This window comes from Mus musculus, chromosome 8, assembly GCF_000001635.26.
Source record: "Mus musculus strain C57BL/6J chromosome 8, GRCm38.p6 C57BL/6J".
Taxonomy (NCBI): Eukaryota; Metazoa; Chordata; class Mammalia; order Rodentia; family Muridae; genus Mus; species Mus musculus.
Window position 1 is genome coordinate 8,993,099 of NC_000074.6, and position 9,761 is coordinate 9,002,859.

A 9,761-nucleotide genomic window follows, 5' to 3' on the forward strand; every position below is an offset into this window, starting at 1 on the left:
TGAGTTTATAATAAATGAATAATAAGTAAATAAATAAAATTAATTAATTAATTAGACTTTTTAGCTCCTCCTTGGCAAACTCCTCAAAACATGTACAACAGCAACCCCAAATTCTCACCACCCCTCTAAAATTTTAGGGATTTATTATATATAATAAACTGATCAAAGGATTCTAGTCAGCTATTTATAAACCTCCCCACAACCTCCTAAAACATAGCAGGGGGGTTATTTTAGATAAACTCTGGCTGTCCTGAATTTATGCTTTAATGAGCTCCCAGGTGGACAGTTTCATAAATCCACCGTCATGTGTCCAGCACCTCCTTGGTTAGTTAATATATACTGAAGACTAAACCATTCAAACTCCCTAAACAATAGATTCCATCAGTGCTCCTCCCTGGGCAGAAACTGCTACAGTCAAACAAAACAGGAGAAACCAGGGATGACCCCAGAGCATCTTCAAAGCCCAGCAAAACTTCCCCGCGGTTTTTGAGTCAAACTTGATAGTCCATGGAATAGCTCACCTGCCGCCAGAGACTTGTTTACTGCACTCTGATATGATCAAACAAATGCTCAGAAACTGGGGTAGATCCACACTTAGAGAAACAAACCTGTAGTGAAACTCAGCTGCAGAACCCGGATGAGAATTAATTGTCTCAAAAACCCTCAGCCCGTGGCTCCACCAGCCCAACAAGGCTGTGTCTTTATTAGTAATCAGAAGGAATTTGGTACATTGAACACTTTATCACAAGCCATGCTCACGGGTGAATTCTAATTAAAGCAGTTTTATGGCTTAAGAGACAGCCCAAACTTAAAAACATTTTTAAGAAAGGGAAGCTGCTACAAAGCCAGAAGACTGTGAGCTGATCTGTTTGTTTAACCCAGGTGGGCTCTAGAGTCAGTTACGTTCTCTTGTTTATAATTATTTGGGGGTTTGGAGGAGCCTCGAGTGGCTTTTTCCTCTCTCCTTTAAATTAAAGAGCAGCGTGCAGGCTGCTCCATTCGGTTCTGCTTGGGTAAGCCTCTACAGTGAATTGGGGTGTCCCATCACTTCCTGGAGGAACAGTTGGCTGCTGAGAGCAGGTTTATTTAAAGCAAGAAATTTCTTTAAATAAGTCTTTGGTCACGCTGTGGAGGGGGTTGCAAATGCAGCCTGACTGAGACTACCCATGCATGGGGGAGCCTGTAAAGGAATCTCTGCTTGTCTAACCATGTAAGTCCTAAGGAAGGCTTTATTTTAAATTCGAGACTTTATGTTCATTTTATTATACACAGTCTTAATTTGCGCCTCAAAAGAGGGGGCTCCAGGGCGGACATAAAATTAACTTCTCTTTCAGTGTGCTAACCTTTTGGTTTTAATTTATTCACTTGTCAATCTTATGAATGCCTGGTGAACTCAGGCTATTGATTTCCGTGGCCAATGCTATTTTTCCTGTTTATTATAATATATTGTCCCATTGTTACCAGCGCTTGCACTCAGCTAGATTTCCCACACAGTGGACAGGAAACCGTTCCATGGCATCAGACTTCCTTAGATTGATTTTCCAGAGGCTGGGAGGGACCTGCCCACTCCTAGCTCTTTGTGCTGGGACAGCCCAAGGGCCCCAGCAGGCCTCCTTGGACACTTCCTCCCAGGCCCCAGAGTGGGGGTGGCCTGTCGCCCCTCCCGAGACAGTCCCCGCAGCCCTGGGAAACGCTCCTTATCAGTGCCAAGGTTATGTCATTTCTTTTTACATACGATGTTTATTGTTTTTAGAGCCAGCACTGTGGGAATGTTCTTTTCAAGCGCGACAATAGGGCAGCCACAGAGGCAAACTGGTGAATCCCCAGCCCGGAGTTGCGGGCCGTCCATGCAGCTGGGTAGGGTGGCTCTGCGCAGGCTCCTGATTAATTGATTCAAAGATTTAGCACCAGTCTTTAACCGGGATCTTGCCTGTGGGTTGCTTAAAACACCAAGAACGCTTTTAAGGTGGTCCAGGAAATGAATCTGTTCCTTGCTCCGCCTCCCTTCCCCCACTCTAACTCCTTCCGCTCTGCCCTCCTCTCCCTCCTCCACATCTTCTCTCCTCAGTTCCCGGCTTTCCCTCTCTTCCTCTCTCCCTCCCTCCTCTCAACACTGCTGTTACTATTTTTTTTTCCTAAATACCCCCAAGCTTTGAAGGCAAGCATCAGCACGCAACCCATGATTTGGGATTTAAGAGACACCTGCCCTACATATAGGCTCCCAGTTTGAAATAATTTGAAACTCAACAAATTGCCTGAGACAACACATGTGGGGTTTTCATATTTTAGAAAAGTAGGTCGCTACAATTATTGACTTGCTCGAGTATGCACTATCAAACTAAAAATCATTATAATTTTTCTTATCATAAATTTGCTTTCTTAGGAATAGTTTACTGTGAAAATTTACCCATACCATGTAGTAGATAATATTATTTTTAAAAACTGGGTGCTATGCTTTGGAAGGAGTTATTAATTTACAGCCTGAAATCACGTATCCCCCACCCCCACCCCCCTAGGAATTCATTATCAATTAGAGAATCTCCTCCAGGAGGCGGGCAGATGAAAGAGTTCCAACCACAGGCTCAGTCCACCGAGGCGCTGGTGTGTGAAAGGCACTTTGGAGTCTCCTGGTTCCTCTGATTGAAGTGCAGGGGTTTGCGGGGATGGGAGGAAGAGAGAGCATTTGTTCTAAGGACTCCATCAAGGAGAACCCAGCTTGGGCATCTGAGAATACATCCTGAGGCCAGGGACGTAGCTTCTGCTGAAGGTTGCAGTTGCCCAGCAAGAATCCTTGCTATTGACAGAGACCCAGGGAGATTCAGGTTCAGATCAGTTGAAAATATAGATCCCACTTGTTTACCTCCGCAGGGGTGGCACTCACGGGGGTGGGGGGGCACTCACAACTTTTGCTGAGTTTCTGTGAACCATCTTGGAGGTTTAAACTGTCTAGAACCGGTGGGATCTCAGACAGGCTTTCAGATCTGTATACATTAGAGAACCTTGAGTTGCTCTTTGACTCGCTTGGAAACGGGTGGTATTTGAGACCCACTTTTGTCTTGGGAAGAAGCCACCAAATAGATGGTTTCCCTCTTAGGGGAGCAGGCATTTCCTTCTTAGTGAATACATACGGTGGATTCAGTTTGACTTGACCAGGTTCTAGGGGATGTGCAGGTAAGTTCTGCTTCACAGCAAAATGGAAATATTCATAGACAAGACACTAATTCTGTCTCCCAGAAGGGGCTGCGAGCTACCTCAGAGTTGCTTTGAATCATAGCAGAAGCAGGCAGACCATGGAGAAGGCCAGAGAACAGGTCATTTGTCTCTAAGGGGCATTTCCTGGTGTTGTCTGTATCCTTCTTTTCTTTTTAAAGACATGGTTGTAAAGATTTACCTTTGTTTACCCTTGCATTCCTCTGTCTGTGTGTGTGTGTGTGAAAATGTACCCCATGTATGTGCAGGTGCCTACTGAGGTCAGAGAAGGTATTAGATCTCCTTGGAGGTGCAGTTAGTTGGATTCTGATAATGGATGCTGGGAACACAATACTGATTCTCTTAATGAGAAGCTGAAAAACCAGCCTGCCTCTCTCTTAGGCTTAGAAGCCATCCTACAGTAACAACAAGCTAAGCTTATCCCTGTTTGTGCTTGTTATGCTATACCTCTGTTTCTCAAGGATTGGGCTATGCCACACCTATGACCTTACCTACAATGTTCTGTATTGCCTGTCCCAGGAATGGAAATCGAAATCATGGGATTTTTTTGTTTGTTTTGTTTTGTTTTCTTTGTTTCAAAAAGCTGTTTATAACCATCTTCCAACCCTACCTTGTTTTCAAAAGGTTGTGTGACAACCTGTGACTATCTTGTTATGACTCGGTGTTGTTATGACTGCCTTGTTATGCCCACCTTGCAACCGTGTCTGTTTCCGGAGGGAGTAACTTGTTATATGTATGTTCCGCTGCTGTAACCCCATCTGTTTTGCCCACCAAATCACATTTGGAGGCCCCCTCCCCCTGAGCTATAAAAAACCCTTGTCTTTCTCACATCCAATGCTGACCCCTCAAACCCTGTCTTACGGGCAGGCAGCCCATGTTCATGATAAAAAAAAATTTACCTTAATTAATTTGGCCATGATGACTTGGGTCAGTGGTCCCTCTCCTCCAAGCTTTGGGATTAACACAGAAAGTGCTCTTAACTGCTGAGCCACCTCTGCAGCTTCCTTGCTATTCCCTTACCCAGTGGTTTTACAGTTATATAAGCCCTAAGTATCAGCTAGGCTGGCATACATCTATAATCACAGGACTTGGGAGGGGGAGGCAAGGCCATCCTTGGCTACATAGTCAGTTTGAGGACAGCCTGAGCTACCTGAGACGCTCAAAAAGGGGGACCAATATTAACAGATACACAGATTAAATGAACAGGACCCAGAGATTTTTTTTTGTTTACAGTTTTCATAGACGAGCCCCCAAGAGATCCCCAGCCGAAGCTACAAAGGGTGTCACACTTGATCCATTCTGCTCTTCATGGATGATTTATAGGACTTATACAATGGAGGGAGGAAGTCTTCAAACAAGGGAATTCACCTACTGCTCTGGGGACTTTTTCCAAGCTCCTCTCCATACCATGTTTTGCTAAAGAATAGAGGAAGCCCACATCCCAGAGCCCCCAAACGCGCACAAAAGGTTGTCATACCATATCCTTAGTGTGAATCATCTCAAAGTCAAAACAGGAGGCAGGTCACCTCGCGGGTCACCTCACAGGTCACCTCCGCAGGGCAGAGCGTCTACCAGGCCACACCTGCCAGGACTGGCAGTGGGCAAACGTCCTTCCTTAAATAGCCTTTGCTCTGCCTCAGTTATGAAACAGTCCAAGGAAGAAGAGGATGCCACCAACAAAGGGAAGAGGAGTCTGCTCAGCTCCAGCAGGAAGGAAATAGGACTTGTTAAAGACAAACACGTCTGACTGACAGCTTTCTTTGAATCTTCTGTGTCTGTCACTAACTTTCACAAACAGAGCGGGCTAATTACTACCTGGACATTGGAGGGGGGGGAGAGAGAGAGAGAGAGAGAGAGACCATCTCTTGAGAGTTGTCCAAGGGACATTTTAAAACAGAAGGACTGTAGTTTCTGGGAAGGTAAACGTTGGAAAGTGTTTGTGGGCTCAGATGATAAAAAAAAAAAAGTGTCAGCAGCTCTTTCCAGAGTCATTTCTGTGAAGTTTTTGAGAAGTTTTAGAGGGAAGGGGAGGGAAGGAGGGAGGGAGGGACGGAGGGGGGAGGGAGGGAGGGAGGGAGGGAGGGAGGGAGGGAGGCCCAAGAGCGTTACTTTTATCACCTGGAAGCAGCAAGTCTGAGGAGAGAAAGAGCTGAAGGTCTGCAAGCTGCAGGGCTTTGTTTATTTTATTTTAGGGAATAATTGAAGATGCTTAGATGCTGGAATAAGAGGAGAGAGAGAGAAAGAGAGAGAGAGAGAGAGAATGGAAGGAAGGAAAATTACGGAAGAGAGATGGGGAGGAGAAGAGACTTCCTCCGCAGCCCACTGATGTGGTTATAGTCATAGCAAGAACCCATCAGAGCTGATAAACCTTAAAGCGCATATATTTATTTTTCTCCATTCCTTAAGTCCGCAAGCTCTTTGATAAGAATGCTCTTTTGCTCACGGACAAAATATTTGGCCACTACTCTGACACAGAAGACAGGCAGTAGAGTTCCGCACGGTCTCCGTCAGAAGGGATTTGGAGACCCTGCCTCATTTGTGAGTTAATTATCCCATTTCTGAGCCTGGGACCCCGTGGCCCTGTCATGCTCCAGAGGCCTGCCTCCAAACGTTGTTGCCTTTGGAAGACAAGACTTCAAACCTTCCGTGCCGTCTGTAGTATTCAGTCCCCGCTTTGCCTCAAATGTATGTCTCTCCCACGCGCAAAACACCAAAAGTTATTACATCTCAAGCCCCTACAGAATCAAAACTCATTGCAAAATTGACTCTAAAGCTTTTGGATCTGTAAAAATTTTGAGCTCCAGGACAGTAGTGGAACATGCAGGGAAAAGGTATGTTTAGTCTAGACGGGAACAAGGGAGCTCAAGAAACAGAAGTAATGAGAATAGAGCCAAGTATGGTTGGTTGACCTTCAGAAAGAAGCCATAAGCCTGTAGGGCTGGAGGACCATCCTCTTTGACTCCATGTTTTTCTACTTATTTCTCAACTAAAATACTACCAAGTGGCCAATCGATGAGAGATTGGCATAAATCAGCCATCCCCACAGAGTCCCATCGTGGTGGCAGTGTCACCCCATGATTAGAGGCAGTGGCCTTGTGGCCGTTCCCTGCCCCATGACAGTCGGTCTTTAGTGACTGCATTCATCACTGTTCTTGTTGCTTCGGCAAAACACGCAACAGGAGCAACTTCAGGAAGGAGGGGCTTATTTTGGCTCACACATAAGCGCGAGGCCACACAGTCCATCGTGGTGGGGCAAGCATAACGGTAACATCGCCAAGCGGCTGAGCGTAATCAGGAAGTAGAGAATTGAACTCCTGGGTCCAGCCTGCTGCTCCTTTTACTCAGGTTCCCAGGCCACGAGAGGAGATGGTGCCACCTCCATTTACCGTGGTTCTCCCCCGTCACTTAAACTTGTCTGGAAACATCTCCTTAGACTTGCCCAAGAGCACGATTCCAATTCCAGTCGATCTGACTAGCCATTACGGGTGGCGGTGACTGTGCATTTTGGGTCTCTGTGTTCTGTGAGCCGGCAGAGGGGGCCGCATGTTGATGTCACTGTTTTGAGGTGGCCATGTAATTGTAAGACGTCCTGGTACTAACTTAAAGTAGCCAGAGGTCCTAGTACCATTCGTGAGGAGTGGAGCCTGGGATGTGGCAAGGCACCACGGAGGGGGTGCAGGGTGGTCGGCACTCTATTGCTTTTTCCTAGAAACTAGGCTTCACCCCTCCCCTCCCACCTGCAGGCTTCTGCACTCTGGGCTATGGTGCGGAAAATGCCTCTGAGACTGCAGTAGGATGAATATCCTTTGTGAGTCATCTTCAGCATCACTCTTCCTCTGCCAGAGAGAGCCACATCTCTGTTGAGATGACTGATTCATGCTAATCTCTCATCCATCGGCCACATGGTAGGGTTTTAATGTTTCACAGTTGAGGAGTGAATAAGTGGAAAAAAACCCCAGGGTTTAAATTTCTGCTTCTTGTCTTCAGGTCATCCTTCCCCTCTTCCGTTTGCTATAAACACCCAGGGACCAGCCATTCAACACTGACAATCAGTCCCGCTCTGTGTCTATAGTCCCGGCTTACAGGTTATGCTTTCCACAGAACATTAGAACATAGACACAGTTCATTATTCTCCACACGATTGCTCAGACAGTCTCCAAAAAAACCGGCCAAAGCTCTCTCAGCAGCTGTCTGTTTCCTTTTCTGAATTTTATCAGACATCTTTACTGGGCTCATTTTCAGAATGATAGAGGCTTCCTGAGAATATACCTCAAGCAGTCCCCTCCTCTGTCCCCTGCACACCTCCAGAGATATTTAGCGGATTGGTCTATATGTTCCAGAACACCCATACTGCTCTTTCGTCTGAGTCTGTCATTTAACTGGCTACACAGATTATGAGGTTTGGAAGAAAACATTTCATGACCTGTGTTTCTAGAATCTAGAAGTCCAAGGCAAAGGCACGGATGGCTCAAACATCTACTCATGTTCGGTAGACAATATCGTCTTCGTGTGTCCTCACAACCACACGGTGGAGGGGACTCTTCCAGAGTGTCTTGTAAAAAGCACCAATTCCATTCCTAATCACCCACCAAAGGCCACTTTCAAATGCCACACACCAGGAACTGGGAATCAGTATAAGGAGTGGGGGAGAGAGGCCACAAATATTACATCTTCAGCAAGAAGGAGAGTGTGCCTGAGCAGGTGGGCATGAGGGAGGAGGCCTCTTGTTATCGGCCTTCCTCCTACCCTGAAGCACATCCCCAGTGCCCCTGACACTGTCTCCTCTCCAGTTTTCTCACCTGGGTGCAACCCCCTGGCTGTCCTCTCCTGACTAATGCTCCATCTCTTCATGAACTATGCAAAGGAAAATCCCACGCACTGCCTTTAAGAAATTTAGACAATCTTCCTTGCGTAGTCCTCCAAGTTTTGTTCTTACCTGATTGAAGAATGCATGTATCCTGCTGTCATAGTTACTTCTGCTGTTGGGATAGAAATATCCAAGAAAAGCAATTTAAGAGAGGAAGGGTTTATTCTGGCTTGAGTTCAGGGTTACAGTCCACCCTGCTGAGGGAGTCAAGGTGGCAAAAACCAGAAGCAGCTAGTCATATTGCACCTGCAAAAGAGAAGTGGAGAGAGAGGCATCCTGTACTCAGCTCCCTTCTTTTTCTTCCATGCAGAACTCAACCACAGAGAGTGGTGCTGTGGTCATTCGGGGTGGGTCTTCCCTTCACATCTAATCCCGGGACTTAGATCCTTGATGATGCTAGGTTCTGTTACATTGACAATCAAAACTAACCACCAGATCTGCTGACACAGCTTCATTAAAGGATTTTTTAAAAAAATAATCCTTCATTAGGTACATTTGGATAAAGCCCAATGCCTTACCTTGGAAAGAACAAGAAATGTTCCTCATGCCTCTGCAGGATCTTGTACCCTTACTTTGTACATATCTGGTTTATGGCCATGCTGGACTGTGCACTGTTTGTAAGCATGGAAGTCAGAGTTCTCACTCACTACTTGTCAATTTTTTATAGCTGAGCAAGTTAAAAATATTACCAAATTGTCTCATCTGTGATGTGAAACATACTGTATGTACTCCATGGAATTATGGGGAGGATTAAATAGATCAGCTCAGCTCAAGTGATGAGCTTCGATCTCAGTGAGAAACTGTGTCTCAAGGTAATAAGGTGGACAGTACTAGAGGAAGACACTGATGGCTTGCTCAGGTACAGGTGCAGGAAATCTGCACTCACAGGTGCACAAACTCCACACTCACAGGTACATGAAACCCACACTTACAGCTGTAGGAACCCCCATCCTCATAGATTCAGGAACCCCACACTTACAGGTACATGGTCCTCACACTCGCAGGTGCATGAACCCACACTTACAGGTGTATGGCCTCCACACTCACAGGTGCAGAAACCTCACACTAATAGGTCCATGATCCCATACTCACAGGTGTATGATCCCCACACTCACAGGTGCAGGAACCCCACACTAACAGCTGCATGGTCCCACATTCACAGGTGCAGGAACCCCACACTAACAGCTGCATGGTCCCTATACTCACAGGTGCACGATCCCTACACTCAAGGTCACATCATAAACACAAGCCCTTCCAGACAAACAAGCAGACATGTAAATAGACAAGAACCATGTAAAACAGATACATCTTCATTTTCTGTGGCTTTTAGAGCAGTCGAAGGCAAAAGTCCAACCCTTTGGTGAAATAAAACGGAAACAAAACCTACTGTGAGTCCTGAGGGTAAAGGGCAACGTTGGTAAGGGAAGAGAATCTGGAAACACAGGCCAGTTTCCCTGTTCTTCTGTAAGTGAGAGACCCTTCCCTGGCAAGCGTCGTCCCACGGCGCGGTGTGTGCAGCAGTCAGTCCTGGAGGCTACAGTAGGTGTCTCCGATGCTAACTGTCCAGCCCCGATGGAGGAAATCACTTTGGGAAACTTCTTACGTTGATGTTTTACTGACTACTTCACTTGCCACTCAGCTATTAGACTATACTGCCTCTTCACACCCTCTCTCCCCAGGCTAA